Genomic DNA, 18159 nt, shown 5'->3' with positions numbered 1-18159 from the left:
GGGTTTAGTGTCCCACTCTTGATTTTGGCTCAGGTCATGATCTCAGGGTCATGAGATCGAGCCCCATGTCGGGCTCTGTGCTGTGGGTGGAACCTGCTTGGGATTCTCTGTCTCCTTCTCCCTCTGCCCCTACCCCCCAATCTCTCTCTCTCTCCCTCTTTAAGAAGAAAAAAAAAAATCATAGGCCTTAATATATTAAAATACTGAACATAAAGCCTTTTGTGATCATTTTTTAAAGGAAGTTTCTTTTTTCTTTTTTTTTTATTAGGAGACTTAAGGAATAACAAAGTGAAAATTTCTGGCTACCTAAGGCAGAAAAGTGACATAATAATAGATTTGCCACAAGTAAACCTTCCCCTCTTTTATCATCGTGCAATATCTGGACCTAACTATATCTTGATTTTCATTAAATGAATTACAATAAGGCAACAAATAGATGAATTTGATTTCATGTCATCACTTAATACATGTAGAGACATTGTAGTGTCAATGTGGGATGCTAACAGCTGAAGAATGGAAATCTTAGTTGCACTGTGTTTTGTTTTACTTTTGTGTGTGTGTGTGTGTGTGTGTGTGTGTGTGTGTGTGTCTTTGTTCATTACTTTGACTTCTAAATATTTAAAACAACCTTTTGATGGCACAATTGAGTTTCACTCTAGCTTGCCCTCAGACTTGGACTAATTTAATAATACTCCCTGCTATAAAATCAATTTTAATTAATGGCAAACCAATTACTAAAGCAATGCTATCTTTTGCCTTAATTATTTCTGTATGAATTGTTTCAGTTTGGTATTTCATCTTGTCCCCTAAATGACTTGCTATTGCAGCCTTTTCTCAAAAAGCATTTTTTGTGCTTTTAAAGTCAATTAATTGCTTCATATCTCATCTTCATTTACACGTGAACAGAATCCTAATCCAAAAATTCTTTTTCATTCCTCAAAATCTTCAAGTGAAGGTATGTTCCCTCAAATTCAGCTTTAAGCTAGACAAAAAGTGTTAAGTCAAAGCACAGACACGTCCTCCATAAATTCCCACAGGTTCAAGTAATCTTTTTTCTTTAAGATTTTATTTATTTATTCGAGACAGAGAGACATCATGAGCAAGGAGGAGGGATAGAGGGAGAAGCAGACACCCCACTGAGAAGGGATCCCGACGACATGGGACTCAATCTCAGGACCCTGAGATCATGACCTGAGCCGAAGGCAGACGCTTAACCGACTGAGATATCCAGGCGCCGAGGTTCAAGTAATCTCATGCAGGCTGAAATTACTTCATTTGGCAGGGGCAAATTGATCTTTGCACTTTGTTTTCTTTCTAAAAATGAAACTACTTCAGCTTGGGCAAAATGCTAAAATAGCAAGTAAATGTTGTATTATTCTGTTAAACTCATTTTTAACAGTATTTCAGAGGTGAGTAGGGAGATGAGGGTCACAAATTAAGTGAATGGAAGGACACATCATCAGCAATAGCAGGTGTGAAGCCATTTTTTGTCTAAACCATGATCATTTGAGAGGAACGTAGGGTATCTCAAATCTAATTTTTTTAAGATTTGAGAGAGAGAGAGAGAGAGAGAGCGTGTGTGAGCAAGGGGAGGGGCAGAGGCAGAGAGAGAGAGGATCTCAAGCCAACTCCCCACCAAGCTCAGAGTCTGACACAGGACTTGATCCCACGACCCTGAGATCATGACCTGAACCAAAATCGAGTCACTTAACTGACTGATCCACCCAGGCACCCCAGATCTAATTTCTTCTAATGAGTCTAGAATTACTTTATAAAATAATATTGACCGAGAGAGAAAAGCAAAAAAAAGATATGAAATATACCAGCTGTGTATAATTACTTCAAATTATAATCATCATGTAGTGGATGTGGTGCTCACTCATTGAACTTCTCAGGTGTGCAAGAAATCAAAGCTAATTTTATAAAATTATCTTAGTTTCTATTTTACACTTCTAAGCCACTACTGGAATACTAAAAATCTAGTGTCAGTCAACTGAGGGTTCTCTCTTTTCCCAGGTCAGATCTGATGTCCAAGGTCTTTACCTAGTTTCAAAGGATTGGAGAGGAAGGAACCACCTGGTTCTCAAATTTTTCTATACTTAATGCTAATTGCTAAGACATGTATTCACCAGTCTGGTCCTCAGACATTAATCTTTAGAGTATTTATGAGGATTTGTTTGGTAGTGACCTTGTTGGTTGACCGGGCGTTTGCAGATCCAAATAATCTTGTCCATAATTCTAAGCCCTGGGTGATGGAACTCATGTTGCATATTCCATACTAGCCTAGGCCATTAACTACCATTACACAACATTACTACAACCATCATTGTGCTGAAGGTTCTGCCTGCCAGGCCTCTTTGCACAGCCAGTCTAGGTCCCATTACATCCTTGCCAGCAGGGAATCCACTGTTCTCTCAGATCACACACACCGATTTGGATTTTGCTGCCTCCTCTTGATCACTTCATCTCTCATTTTCTCTCTCCCATTTGAGGTGATCTCCTCTAGTCTATCAGGCATTGGTGAATGAGGGAGGTGTGGAGGTGGGGAGGGGAAATTACATCCTCCTCAAACCCACTCTTTTCCAATATTTATTCATGAAATTCTCAAGGTATAGTTCCCACATGAACAAAATCTGCATCACCTGAGACTTAAAAAAAAAATGTCATCTTCCAACGTACAAACCAAGATTAGTTTGATCCTCCTATGGACTTTAGCTTTTAAATACCAAAATCATGGAGAAGACACTTTTTTTTCTTTATTTTCTCTTCTATCACATCCTTCTCCAAGGCCATGAGCATGGAGCATTCTAAGCATTTAAAGAAGAGGGAGCACATGGATAAAACAGTAAGTATCACATAAAAAAGACACTAGTATTTCAAGTATGTTTTCCCTCTTCAAAGTTCTATGAAAAGAAGTCAAGATAACCATTTCTAATTAAAGCCGAAATAAATAACTGAAATCTTCTGCCGATCCATTCTAAGTTGACTATAGACACATGGTTAATATAGACATTTTGCTCATCTTAATGATCTAGAGGAGAGATTTTCAAGCTCTAAAATGCCTAAGAATCTTTTAGGAAGATACTTTAAAACTCATATTACAAGGCAGGATGATCTTCTAGTTTCTTGTTCTCAAATATCCACTTTATTTTAACAAAGACTATGAGTGTAATAGATATGATTCATTGATCCCAGGTTAGAAAGTCCTTGTCCAACTCTTTTCAGTTCTATGTATACATATATATATTTACTACCAAATCCTCTTGTCTCCCCAGGAAAAAGAATCACTGCAGCATATCCTTTTTAAATATTATAAAACCTTAGGCTATCTGGCTGGCTCAGTCAGTAGAACATGTGACTCTTGATCTTAGAGTCAATGAGTTGAAGCCCCATATTGGGCATGGAGACTACTTAAAAAAAAAATCACAATATCTCAAATATTCTTGAAGAATTGCACATTTAAGAAAGTGGACTTTTCTCAAAGTTCAATTATTAATATTAAGTAACAATTTTAGAAGAGCCATTTTAATTAAACTTACTTCCTTTCATTCTGAAAAGACATACTTAAGATAGCAGCTTCCTCTTAATGACTTAAAGGCAAGGACTATAAATTTTTCACCTTTTATCCAAAAGTGACTGGTGTAATGCCTCACTCACTATAGATTCCAAGTAAATACTTGATAACGGAATATAGAAGTATTCAGGATGAATTCCTTAGGCTCTTAAGGAATTTGCTAAGTCTCTGGATCTACTAAGGATATTTGAAATATAGCCCCAGAAGGTTGTACTTTTGACACACTTAAACCAACCCCCCAAGTCCATCTTGAACCTCAGATAACATGCTGTAATTATGCCAATATTTACCTGAAATGCAATTTGCTCTGAATGTCCAAAAAACAGATAACCATACCCAGTCAAAACGTCTATAACTTTTAAGTACAAATGGGTTCTGATAGAGAGCTTGAGTGCATCGGCTTAGCATCCCATTTGATTGCTGAGAACTTGGTATTTCTTTCTTGGCTTTCAGCTATATTCTAAAGGCTTTAAAATAATTCTTCATAGAGAACACATTCTTTTAAGGTTATCTTACCTGGGAACAAATGCCCAATTTGTTACGTATTCATGGTCACTGACTGAGACTTCATTATAGAATCTTAATAATGTCATATGGCTGAAGTGGTTTTTATTTACCAAAAGGGAGGATACGAAGACTATAATATGAATATAATGCAGTAGTGGTCACCCATAAGCAAAACATTAACTGCCTATTTGTCCCTCAAGATTGAACTGCACCTTTTCTTGGCTTCAGGAATACAGAGAATGCATGTGATATTTTAGAAGATGAAAATGTTGATTACTGCTTTCATTCTCACTTTGTCTGGCAGTATGGCACCCATCATCATACATTTTTATTTTCTTTTAATTAAGAGGACTAGTTAAGAGCATAGGGAATTAGCCCTGAGTTAGATAAATAGAGTTGGGGAGAGATGATTCTGTCTCAGCTATTGACATAAGAGAATATTAATTAATGTTTAGTAAATGCCTACTCTATAAAGAATAATTATAATAAATGAAAACCCAAGTGACCCAAACCAAGGGGAAAAAAAGGCAAGAACTGAGTAATAAATATATTTACTCAACTGAAAAATACATGGGTAGGACTGACTTTAAGTATAACTTGCCTAATCTGGTAAATCATTCCATAAAACTAGGAAGAGATTTCTTTCCATTTCTCTGCTTGTCATAAGCTACATTTTTTGAAATCTCCTCTAGTCCCAAGATGGTTACCAAATGTGAGATGTGTTTTTGTTTTCTTTACGTAATTCTTAAACATATGAGAGGTGAATTCTAATTTTATTGAGAAGGAAATTGAGGGGATTTTTAAATTGTGATAAAACATACCTGAAGTTTATCATTCAACCATTTTAAAATGTACAATTCAATGGCATTAAATACATTTACAATACCTGCAGCCACCAACCCCTCTCCATTTCTAGAACTTTTCCATTATCCCAAACAAAACCGATGCCCTCATTAAACAAGAACTTCCCATTTCTCCTAGCCCTTAACAACATCTTTCCTACTGTCCATATCTATGAATATGCCTATTTGAGGTACTGAATATAAGTGGCATTGTACAATATTTGTCCCTTTATGTCTGGCTTATTTTACTTAGTGTAGTTTTAAAGGTTTAACCATATTGTAGCATGTATCAGAATTCCATTTTTTTAATGATTATTTATTTATCTGAGAGAGAGAGAGAGAGTGATCACGAGCAGGGGGAGGGGTAGAGGGAAAAGCAGACTCTCCGCTGAGCAGAGAGCCCGATTCAGGACTCAATCCCAGGACCCTAGGATCACAACCTAAGCAGACGCTTAACCGACTAAGCCACCCAGGTGTCTAGAATTCCATTCTTTTTAAGGCTGAATAATATTCCATTATATGTATAAATCACATTTTGTTTATTCATTCATGGATAAATGGACATTTGAGTTTTTTCTACCTTTTGGCCATTGTGAATAATGCTGCTATGAATACTGATGTACAAGTATCTGAGTCCTGGCTTTCAGTTATTTTATGTAAATACCTAGAAGTGGAATTGGTAGATCCTATGGTAATTCCATGCTTAACTCTTCAAGCCAAACTTTTCTGCAGTGGCTGGACCATTTTACATCCCTACCAGCAATGCACAAGGGTTCTAATTTCATCCTCATTGCACTTGTTCTTTTGCTTTTTTTCTCTGCTACTAGCCATTCTGATGGCTGTGAGGCGGTGGCCCATTGTGGTCTTGATTTCCATTTCCCTAATTACTAGCGATGTTTAACATCTTCCATGTGCTTTTTGGCCATTCTATGTCTTCTCTGGAGAAATGTCTATTCAAAATCTTAATCCATTTTTGATTTTTTTTTTGAGGAAACTGAGTTTTAAGGCATTTGTAACTTTCCCAAGATTTTCCAATATGTAAGCAGCAGAAACAGCATTCAAAATCCATGGGATAGCCTCCCATAATTCCAAAGGGTCTCCTTGTAAGCCAATGTTCTTCCTGTCACTGTGGACTCAATCCAAGAGGGAAAACAAACATTTATAAATTATAACAGCTGCTGCTTCCCTTATGACTGCCTCCCAAATAATGAACTCTGGCATCACTGTTATAAAAGTGATAAGCACCCCTCCACGTACTGGCCCAATTTCATGGCTTTTGTTAAGAAGTAAAAACTGTTCAAAGCTTATTACTTAACTGAGCTAATATTCCTTTTCATATAAAATTTCTACTAGCACAAATATCTTTTTAGGTATTCGTGGCTTCTGTAAACACAAATGAGTACTAAATTCCTAAGGGCAGTGTATGTAAAGTGCCTCACTGAAAAGCCAGTGATTAAGAAAAGTCTCCATTGAAGCAAATAATAACAAGCATGGGTTCGTTTTCTACTCTGCTTCCATTAGATGTTCTCTATGTGGGAAGAAATGTGTACACAATCAAACACAACATCTAAGAAAGCAGTTTGAAGTAAAGATTCTTTATCTCCTATCAAGGTGAACAGCAGCTGAGGTACCGTACATGTAAATGATGCATAGATTAGTTTTAAATCACCTGTAGGAAAACTGAGATCATCTTTTTATATGGAAATAAACATATATTGTGGGAGAGAAAGCCAGCCTGATTCTAGCTGTGGAGACGCTAGTTTAGAAGGAGGCTTTGAAGCCAGTGGACAGGAAGAAAGAATTACGGTGCCACACATAAAGACTTGATCAGGCATTAAAGAAAGAGGCCACAGAGGCGTCTCATTTACAATCACCATGTGAGAGCCTGTGGACAACAGTGGCTCTTTGGGTGACTGAGGAGGCAGCCTCCCCACCGCTCCTCAGCAGGTGGCAAAAAGACGTCACCTCATCCATCTGCAAATTAATAGGGTTGGAGAAGTGCTCCATTCACAGCACAGTCTGACTTCTTTTACCCAATTCCCAAGAAAACAGTGACTATTATGGGAGCAACAATGAAGAGGGTCACTGGAAGGGTAATTACAAACAAAGCCACAAAAGGCAAAGCAGTACAACACAGATAAGGCAATAAAGTATCTTGGTATTTTCGAGTGGGTTTCTTAACAGCTTGGGATATTTTTAACCTGCACTTGATTTTTTTTAACTGCAGTTAGAGGTTTTAAGAATTCAATTGGAGCACATTCATTGGGAAAAATGGCATAAAGAAGCATCCATGCCTTTATTGTCTCGAGACTGAAAGAGTTCAAGTCAAGCATGAAGGTGGCCAGAAGACAATGTGTCCGTAAGGGAATGTCACATAGCTAAGGGAGGTCAAATAACTGTGTGCCTCAAAGCTCCCTCCCTTACAATTGCTCTATCCAGGGACCTGGGAAACTGGTTTTTATCATGCAAAATTCCTCCCAGCCTTTATGGGATGATGCTCGCCTTTCTTTTCATACCATTCCCGACCAACATTGTCCCTTTGGTAAGGCAGCTCCAAACTTGTGTATGAATAGAATACCTCCTCGCCTCCCTGCCTCCTTGCCAGCAGACAACTTGAAGTGCCAAGAGAGCATCGCTCAACTCCTGCTCCTGCCCCTTTCCAATATGTGTTTAAAACCCGATTTTCAAAAATTACATGTGAATAAAAGGGGACACTGCTTTTCCACACAAAATTCAAAGTCCTCAATGCAAAAAAAGGTGTCATTTGACCCTAAATTCATCCTGGGCATATGAGAGAGTATGCCAAGTCCTGTGCAAAGTTCCTGGCACATACCACATTGCTGCCAATACCACAAATATTGGAATTGCTCTCCGAACTATTCATGACTCACTCACCAAAATCAATGTCATCACCCAGTCTTGATAACCAACTTATTCATCAAGCTTGGCTCCAAATGCATGTTTTCTCAAATTGAATTCTTGTTCAAAGTATGAAGATCTTTAATTGCTGACTCGTTGTGGATGTATTTGTAAGTGCCACAGGCAAATTCCAGAAGACTAACTCAAAAATAATTGACAACAAAGGCAAGTTCTTCTGGCTTATAAATATCTATCTCACCAGGAGGGATTAATCTGAACGTTAGCCCGTTCCTTGGGATATAGCACCTACTGAGCCCAGTTGCTCTTACACAGAGATGATACTATAGGTTAGTCATAATGTACTTGGTAGCAGTTTAGTCAAGGCAAATATATTCGCACTTTATCAAATCTAGTTTGAAATATAGTAATGATTCCACAAATTTTAGAATATACATTTAGAGCTGATAACAATAATTAGCAGTTAGTGTTACAACCTATCTGACTTATACTGAGTAAATTCAAAATGATTTACATGTATTCATTATATCATTCGTACCATATCATATTGGTTATTTGTAATTATTATGCCAGTGTTATAGATGAAAAAACAAAACAAAAGAAGGCTATATAACTTAGAGAAATAATATAACTTGCTGCAAGTTGGTAAGCTGTTTCAATACACAGTCTAATTTTAGAGCTCAGTCCCTTAACCATCAATTTAGCTTTTGAAAATTTACAAATAATTTACATTAGGATATTAATATAGAGGCTAAGATAGATTTATTCCTATATTTATCATTTCTTTCCTAGAATCTCCTTACTAATTTTGACTTTCACAAATACGTGCTTTAGTCCTTTTAAGATTTTTGGATATAAACCAATGATTACATAAATCATGAGTTTGCAAAAATCTAAGTTATGCTAATATTTCCTTAGATATTATACTATATACTTTACTTGTGTATCTTCTGCCAATTACCATTTTATTAGCTTGGGAAATTCAACCATCACAGTATTTCTAGCTTTAACAAGTATTCAGAAAATTTAATAGTCCAGATGAGCTCTATTAGGATTTCATAAAGCACAGACAACTAGTTAGTTCTAAAATACTATTTCTAGTATCCACCAGTAAAACCCAACTTAAATTATTTGCTCTAAATTCTACATGTTGATGAAGCAACACAATCCAGGGAAGGAGAGCATGACTGAATTTGATGTCTGAGAGCCCTAAGTTCAGGTTTAGTTTCTGCCACTTACTAGCTATTGTACTTGGACAAATTGCTTGCTCAACTCGCTCATCTTAACATGACCGTAATATTACCTCCTCTTAGTGTTATTATGAAGAGTAAGTTAAATTTGTATAAATTGCCAGTATCAAATTTTTCTATTGAAATTAATAGCTCTCTAAGCTGCAGTATTTGGGGGGTGGAGAATTGTTGGGAAAGGAGTGTCTGTGTTTTTCTTTTCCAGAAAAAAATAATAGGGCTGGGAATTACAGTCCAAGGAAAATATACTTTCCTTCCTGTTATCCTGTTTATACTGTTTTTCATATGCCTTTCTAGTCTACAGTATCCCCCATGAGGATAATTTAATGCAGTTTTAAAAAGCTCTTCCATATCAATAACAAAAACATTAAACACAACCAGATGTAAAAGCATCTCCCTAAGATGTCCTGGCAACCATAGCAAATGGCTCCCTTGCTCCATCTCCTGTTCCCTAACCCAGCCTAACTTCTGATCAGATACCACTTGTAGCAACCAAAAAATCAAAGGTCATTCAATGGATCTACACACTAAAGACCAAGTAAAGAATTACTTGAAGAAATCCGAAGGCAGGCCTCAGGAGATTCTAATTTAGAACATATCCCAGGTTCTTGCACTTTCACAGCTCCTTGGGGAAGCCATGCTTAACATGAACTATTTTGGAACCACCAATAGTCTCATCATGTAACAATCTGAACATGCAATGATGTTGGAAGCCAAGAACTCAAAGCTGCTTTGATTCGTTACACAATATATTGCAGCTTCACAGTGAATTCTCTCTCATTATTTATAATGAATAAATACATTATTCTCTTCTTGTAGTTGTTAGACATTAGTTAAATTATATTTTTGGTTCAAGACATAAGGTAAGAAAAAGAAGCTGAGTTTATTCCTTTTCATTCTGGAAAAAAAGTAGACTGTGTATAAAGATGTTCTACAGATACCTTAAACAATTTCCAGGAAGCATAAGCAAGTGAAGAGCAGAAATATCCAAATGGTAACTTACATTGGCTCACCTTCAAGGGGGGTGGTATTTTTACATCATTTTTTAAATTTTCAGGTTGGTGTCACAATATCCCTGAGGTTAAACTCAGAACAATGGTCAATTTTAAAGGCACACCAAAGAATTCTTAGTATCAACACAGAGGTAGATTTTCTTCCCAAGTGCTATAATCATGTTAGCTAAACTCAGGATATTCATGTAATTTTTTTCATAAATTCTGATTTAGAATATCTCTTGTGAAAACTCTTCTCAATGCTTCTAGAAATTTCTGTTCCTTCCTATTTCAATTTATGAGATCCCAGTGTGAATTTTCATTAAGGTCCAAACTCATTATGTCAATAGAGAATCCATTAGCATGAACATTAAGACAACAAGAGACAGTGGTTTTATTTTTCTGGTACAAGTGTGAGGGTATATAATTTGGGATATCCATAAAAAGATAAATTCTTGACAAAAGCGCTATTTAGAAAGGAGATAAACACTAGAAGTAGCACACACACACGAACACTTTAGTAGCTTTGGTATTTGAGTAATAATTACAATGCATGTTGTTGAACTTATACCCCTTAGAATCAGTTTTGGGGCCAACTACAATTAAGTCCACAGCTATATTTTGGAAGGTAGTAAGTGAATCTGAAATCATTTTTAAATAATATTATATCAATCAGGTCGAAAATATATATATTTTCATCTCTCAGATGACAGTATGATAAAACAATGATTCTTTGTTAGAATTTTGGAGAAGCCCACAAAGAAAAGTATTTTTTTCTGCCCACATTACATTGTCAGGGGTATGTAGTCCATACACCTATATGAAAGTATAATGTTTATCCTGTATTCCTCTTTTCCTTTATGTCAGTGTTGTATCAAGTTTATGCTATAAGCTAATTGGCGAGGGGACACCATGTTGTTTAACCTGATGTTAACAAAAGTAGTGCACTGCACTTTATGTCAACTCTGAAATGGATGCTATTCTACTATCTTTGGTTCCATTTAAAGGCAGAACCAGCAAAAGTCAAAATAAGACAGTTTTGAAGTATATGAAAAAGGCTCTCATTGAATTTGTAGTATTAGGTAAATAACTGCATGTATTGGTTGAGGAAGGTTGTGAGAGTGGGTGGTTGCATGTGGGTAAACAAAGATCCTTGTATCTGGTGCAACATTCTACTTGTTTGATGCATGCTTTCTTCAATAAATAGGAAATCTAAAAAATTTCAATACACATTCAGATTTCTATATATTTAGAAAATATACACATTTAACTATGCCTATACAAATATATATAAAATGTATACATGTACATTTATGAATTAAGACGTATGTGAAACTATTATAGCTAGTATTTATAAAATGCCAACTTTTTTCTGGGAATGTATTCAATGTTTTACACACATTCTATTTAAATCTTTCAATAACCTTTTAAGGACGATCTTAATAATTTATTTTTTTATTATATTAGAAACTTGAGCCTCAAGTAAATTATTTTACTTGTTTGACATCATACCACAAGTAGTAGAGCCAGTATTAAAATAAAGATCACCCTGAACCACTTACGTGGTTAATAATAGTGTAGGACTTAATTCTATTCACACTGAACCACACAGAGAAAGATGAATGTAGAGTTCTTCACTACAATTGATATTTTTAGGATCTATTACAAAAGAGAAAGAAGGAAAAAGAAAGGGAGGGAGGGAGAGAGAGAGGGAGATAGAGAGAAGGAAAAGAAAGAAGGAAGAAAAGAAAGAAATTGTACTCTCAATACCACGGCCACCTTCTTATTTTTCTCGGTTGGAGACAAAACTAAGTGTTAAACTGATTACAGGGATATATGATAATAATACTGTGTTAAGTATCATTTGCTACCCAAGACCTAATACCGCTATCAAAGTTCTTTATATTGATGACTTTAATGTTGAGGTTCCTTATCCACTGATGTGGAGTTTCGTGGTTAAATAAAAGTGATGTGACCAACAGCTCCGGTTAGCACTGGCTACCACAGTAAATTTCAGTTGCAGTGAAAGTTAGTATGGCCTTAAATATCCTCATTAAAATAATAATTATCAAGGACTAATAGACATTATCTATTTTTATCAAAATGTAAGATATTTTATGCAAATTTTAAGCTATTTTTACGGACTATGACCCAGGCCAGTTGCGTTTTTTTGTCCTCAGTCTGCTGTGTTAAAGAACCACTTTCAGAGGTTAATTAAACACTGTTCATGATATTGTGATCATCTGACCTCAAAAATTTTAACCATATTCATAAATAAGGATGTGCGCATAGACAAGGAAATACAATGATTGCTTTGGTTCTTTTCCCAAAACCATCTTGGCAAAGAGACTTTCACACCCCAAAGCTCCACATCTGCAATTACAAAATAATTAATTGGTTGCCAAGCCATTGTGCATATTCCAGGACACCAGCCAAGATCTAATACTGGCATCATTAAGTGAAAAATATTGTAATGTTAAATACTGTATTTCCCGGCTTCATTTAGCCAATCAATGATGTCAGTAGTATCCTGTTCTTTAGGAAACTTAATTAAATTCTTTCATTCAGATAATCAACATTTGTGCTTCCAACCACTCTTTAAATAGAGTCATTCTTTGTCTGGCAGCTGTGAGAACTTTTTACCCCATCCCCTCACAGAAACAAATGGAGAAAAAAACTTCATTTAACACTCAGATAATGAAATCCTGTTTGAGATACCATTCACAGGCATGTGGCAGTTTTAACAGTACAGCTTAATCCTGAGTTATTCAAACCAAGGGGGTATGTGAGTCAACAAGTTGGGTAAAATGAATTAATTGCCCAATGGATCGCATCTAAATGCCATTCTCTCTTCCAAGCCATATCAGAGAATGTATATTCTGTGAATAGTATGGCTTTAAAATGTGAAGATGTATCAAACCCAAATCATGTATTTTAGATTATGATATAAAAGAAGGGATTTTAACTACAAATAGACCTTCACACAAGTCAGAATTAAGCATTAATTTTATAGCATCTTGGTAAAGAGAGATGTGTGCAAGTGTGTGTGACGTCAAGGCAGGATCTGTTTTATCACTGTTTGATCAGCATACCCCTACTGTTCAATAGAACAGCTAGCATAACTTATAATTCACAAATAGTTGTTTCTCTTGCTTTCATATATATGCATACTTGTACAAAGGCATACACACAAACGTATTTTCTTTAGGTCGTTAAAAAAAATTACACACACACACACACACCTTAGGTCATTACATGTCTATTTTTTACCTATCCATCCTGTATATCCCTAATATAAAGTGTTCATTTGGAAACTTTGGAGGAAATTGACACTCAAACTTTCAAAAAAGACATTTGCAAATATTTAAAATGTTGATGGAAACGCTGATCTTTGATCTTAGAACACCTTTGGGGATTTGTGCATCATTTAAAACCACATATTTATTGCTGTTATACTGTTTCCTCTTATATAAGCCCTAAAAATAAGAGCTGGGCACTGAACAAAGGTATTTATAAAATTCATTTGGACCATCTATTTAACCTACCACTGAACTACAGCTCAAGTAACAAAGTTGAAGACCACCTGCCTTCTATGTGCTTCATCTGTTATAGAGTGTAACCATCTTAGATAGTCTGCAGAGTAAAACCACTGCAGAGTTGAACTACTTAGTTTATCAGGCAATATCTAATGCTTGTGACATTAGAAAATTCATGCCCTTAAATACCTTTTATTTGGTTTGAATTATTTTATTTTATATTAACACACTTAAATTAACTGCAACTCTTTTTTGTTTTGTTTTGTTTCACATACATATAAAGCCTTTGCACTTTGACCCAGTTGGAGGAAATTTCTCCCAAGAGAGATCTGGACTCCTTTTGAATCCAGCTGTGTTTGACTTCCCTTGCTGACCTCCCCAAGCCAAATAATGGCCCAGCATCTTCTTAATTATCTTCAAAAACATCCTTTTAACACTAAACAGATTTGGCATTTACTAGGAAAAAGCAAAGCTATACATCTGCGTGTAATAAGACAACAAAATAGTCATATTTGGATCAAGTCTGCTTGATATCAAAACAGGGCACATGAAATCATAAATCTACTCGTTATTAAATGCAAAATTTCATTCACTATGATTTAGTTAATTAGAGTTCAGCACATTATATCTTTGGGACAAATTCAAGGTAACACAAAATGTCTTGTTCTGGGAGAACAAACCTTCTATGGATGAATAGAGGAATATTTTTCTAAAGCAATGGAATCAACAACATTTTTATTTCTTAATGGATTTTCTATTTTTATCCTGAAAGTATGCCTTACTGTGCTCTTTATCACATGCACAAAGAAAACCTAGTTTTCCAGGATAACTGCTGAATAAAAAACCTTTCTCTCCTTTTGGGAGCTTTACCCTTGCTCCCACTCATGTGCTTATTTCCATGATCACTGCTAGACTCACGTGCAGTTTGCATGTGAACGGTGTGGAAGATCCTAAAATTAGAATTTCTTTTCTGAGATAAATATTCCAGTCACTGGGGCGCCTGGGTGGCTCAGTCAGTTGAGCATCTGCCTTGGGCTCAGGTCATGATCCCAGGGTCCCAGGCTCGAGCACTCTCTCTTTGCTGCTCCCCCTGCTTGTTCTCTCTCTCTGTCAAATAAGTAAATAAAATTTTTAAAAATATTTTACAATCACTAAAAACGTGTAATTTTACCAGACCTCAAAAATCTTAAGGATGTTTTCAACTCATTGAAAATACATGCAGCCCACACATAATGAATTTCAAAAGGCTGGAACAGATTGTGTGCATTGTTAATAGGGCATAAGGCCCTCTGCTGAGAATGAACAGGCAAATGTGAGCCTTTAGCCACAGCCAGCCACATGGGTCATTTTCTCACAATAATGATTTTATATAAGAAGGGAACCCCCCATCTGCAGAGAAGCATGGTAAGTTTTTTTTCTGTGCAGCTTTATAATTTATCATATTGTCAATGCTGCATGTGTGAGTCAACAATTCAACAGGGTTTCTCAGAGTATACTTTTATCATTGTTTGCTTTGGTTCTCACCAACAAGGAATCCCTTCTGATAAATAGTGATTAAAAGCAAACTGTAGATATTAGATTAGCCTTATAAGCCATACCTATTTGAAATTCATTCTCAATCCTTTTTAATAATTATCAAGGGGTAAAAATGGTTAAATAATACAAAAGGGAACAAAATCTACCAGCAAACTTTTCTTCCTGGTCACTAGACCATCGCATAATGAGCCCTTGAAAGAAAATCCTACTGGAAGATCAAAATCACACACTGACTCCAAGTATTTCTATGTTTTAAGATTCATTTAAAAATACAATTATTGTAGTTAAAACAAAGAGTTATATTCATTGCTAACATTGGCAAATCAGTTTTAAAATAATAAGACAGAGCTGGCCAGAGCAAAGGAAACAGAAACTCTTATGTATGGCTAGTGAGAGAATAAATTGGTGCCATCATTTGGGATCTCGTCCAGGTTTCTGGCTTTAAATATGATGTATATGCCCATGGTAGAATGAGTTATTTTCCTCATTCTTCACTTCTCTCTGTATCCGCAGCCTTTGCTATGTAATTTTGCCCTTTGTTGCACAAGAACGAAGAATGAAATTCCACTTCCTGGCTTTCGGATTGGCTTTGTTATTTGGTGTAGCCAATGGGATGATATAAGACATATGCTTGAGCAATGGGACCTACCTCTTATACCCCTGCTATCACCACAAGAAGAGGGTACCTGCTTCCCCTTAAGCCTTAGCCCCTGAATGTAAGCACATGGAAAAGGCCAAAACCCAACCCATAGTGAGCAGCAAAGTCCAGCCTGACCCTTAGCTGAAGCAGAGCTCCGCAGAGAAACCCAGCATAGACTCAGGCAACCCCAAGTCACCTTGCAGGTATGCCAGAAATACAAATCTTACTGTATTCTACTCAGATTCTGTGGTGGTTTCTTACACAGCAATAACTGATATGATGCTCATGACTTCTAAAAATATTTCTCTATGCTTGCCTCTTCTTTTCAGTCCAGCTCCTACTGCCCACTCAACATTTCTAATATGTCAGACTTGTCATGTTCAACACTCAAGTCCTGACATTCTTCCTCAGACCTGCTTCTGTTTTTCTCATCTAGTTCTTGGCATTGCATACTTCTAGTTACACTTACCCACCGCCACCCCCCCAGAAAAACAAAACAAAACAAAACAAAAAACCTTGGAATCATCTCTGTTTATTTTTTCTTCCACTCCCTACTTTTAATCTTTCAGTAAATCCTGACAGTTCTATCTTTAGGATCTGACCACTTACTGTTATTTCAGTTATTACTTGTGTTCAACTGACATTATTTCCTTCTATGGTATTTTAATAGTTTCCTAACTGGACTCCTTGGATCTGCTCTTACTCCAAATAATCATAGTCTTAACATAGGAGTCAGAATGCTAAGTCAGATGATGTCATTCCTCTCTTCAAGCCTGCCACGGCATTCCATCTCCCTCAGAGTATAAAGCACATTCTTACTGCAGTGCAGAAGACCCTACATCATCTAGCCCGTGTTTCTCCTCTTCATGTGCTATTACTTCCTCCTCGTTCATTTGGCTTCAGCCATACTCTCCTCTTCCCAGTTCCTTCCAAAAATGAGGTACATCCTTAGCTGAGGCATTTTGAACTTTCTGGTCACTGTGGCAGATAGGCTCTTTCTCCACAGGTATTTTCCCTTTCTTTAGGTTGACCTAAATATCCCCTTCTGGAAGCCAAGAGCAAAGCTTTCTCTAGCTGACCTGTGTGGAACTGCAGCCCCTGTCCCTCTCCCTCTTCTCCCCACACTCTTTCTATCTACCACTTCTCCTTCAATTTTCTTCTTGGCGCTTGTATATTTTACCTCCCTCTTTTAGTTATTGTCTGTCTCCCCCACAAAAATAAACATTCTTCTGAGTACATAGACTTTTGTCCATTTTGTACATATGGATACATTTTGTATATAACCAAATGCCCAGGATGGTTCCTAGCCTCATAGCAGACACTCAAAAAGATATTTCTGATGAATGAATAAATGGACATATTTATGAAAAATTCTCTAAGATTTTTCAAGAATTTCTGGCAAATAATGAGAGGAATATGCAGGTCTTTACCCATTAACATAAACATTATCTATAGACAGATTTATTCATAAAAGCAAAACAAAATTGCCTGAATATTCAACATTAAAGAGCTTATAAAAATTATGGTATACAAATCACAGCTTTTAAAAAGTGAGACAAAATGTGAGTGACAAATTTACTCATACATATAGCATAATTCCTACCCCATTATTTCTATGACTTAATATGAAGTTTAGAAAGACAATTCAGAACTTGAAGACTAAGATTGTACAGGGGTAAACAACATCTGTTGGATTCTCTATTCTTAAAAAATCCACTTAAATTGTTCATATATGTCCTCTTTTAAAATAGCTCTGTTTGACGGGGCACGTGTGTGGCTCAGTCGGATAAGCATCTGCCTTCACCTCAGGTCATAATCACGGAGTCCCGGGATCAAGCCCCACATCCCATATTGGGCTCCCTGCTCTGCAGGGAGTCTGCTTCTCCCTCTGCCCCTCACCCCCTTTATGCTCTCTTTCTCTTTCTTAAATAAATAAAATCTTTAAAAAAAATAAAAATAATAAAATAAAATAGCTCAGTTTGAGAGCCTATGAGTGGCTCCAGTGTGTGTTAAGGCCTAAAAGATCCAGATGTGTTTGCATCCATGGCTGAGCTGTGATACACTGACTCCCATGGGAATTTGGAAAAATACAGAGTTTTGAATTGTTCTTATTCCAAGACATATATTGTTAAAACTTCTATGCAAAGTAAGAAGCATTGATATTAAAACACAGATCAGCGGGGAAGATAAAAATGATAATTTCGCAAAATTATCCCCCTCCTAATCCTTTCCTCAAGATCCACAACTCACCTGTATCTCATTAATTTTGTGTATAGCTTTTTATTATATTGCTATTTCTTGTACTTAAGAAACAATGTAGGGGCGCCTGGGTGGCTCAGTTGGTTAAGCAGCTGCCTTCAGCTCAGGTCATGATCCCAGGGTCCTGGGATCGAGCCCCACGTCGGGCT

This window comes from Halichoerus grypus, chromosome 12, assembly GCF_964656455.1.
Source record: "Halichoerus grypus chromosome 12, mHalGry1.hap1.1, whole genome shotgun sequence".
NCBI lineage: Eukaryota > Metazoa > Chordata > Mammalia > Carnivora > Phocidae > Halichoerus > Halichoerus grypus.
This window is presented reverse-complemented; position numbering follows the sequence as displayed.